The sequence below is a fragment of the Diachasma alloeum genome, unplaced genomic scaffold (assembly GCF_001412515.2).
Source record: "Diachasma alloeum isolate Michigan unplaced genomic scaffold, Dall2.0 Dall_scaffold_00782, whole genome shotgun sequence".
NCBI classification, from domain to species: Eukaryota; Metazoa; Arthropoda; class Insecta; order Hymenoptera; family Braconidae; genus Diachasma; species Diachasma alloeum.
The window spans coordinates 453,697-453,901 of NW_021680912.1; positions in this window are offsets into that span (position 1 = coordinate 453,697).

A 205-nucleotide genomic window follows, 5' to 3' on the forward strand; every position below is an offset into this window, starting at 1 on the left:
CAAAAAAACATTCATATCTTGTCTGACATCGCTGCTACAAACTCGGGTTTTCAACTCGGGTTTTCAATTGAAAACCCGAATCCAATAGGAATCGAATCCAATAGGTTTTAAGGCTCTATCTCTCATAGTTTCCGAGATAATCGCGAAAAACGAAAGTGCCAAAAAAAATTAATTTAATTTATCTTGTACAGGGTGTAGGAAGTTT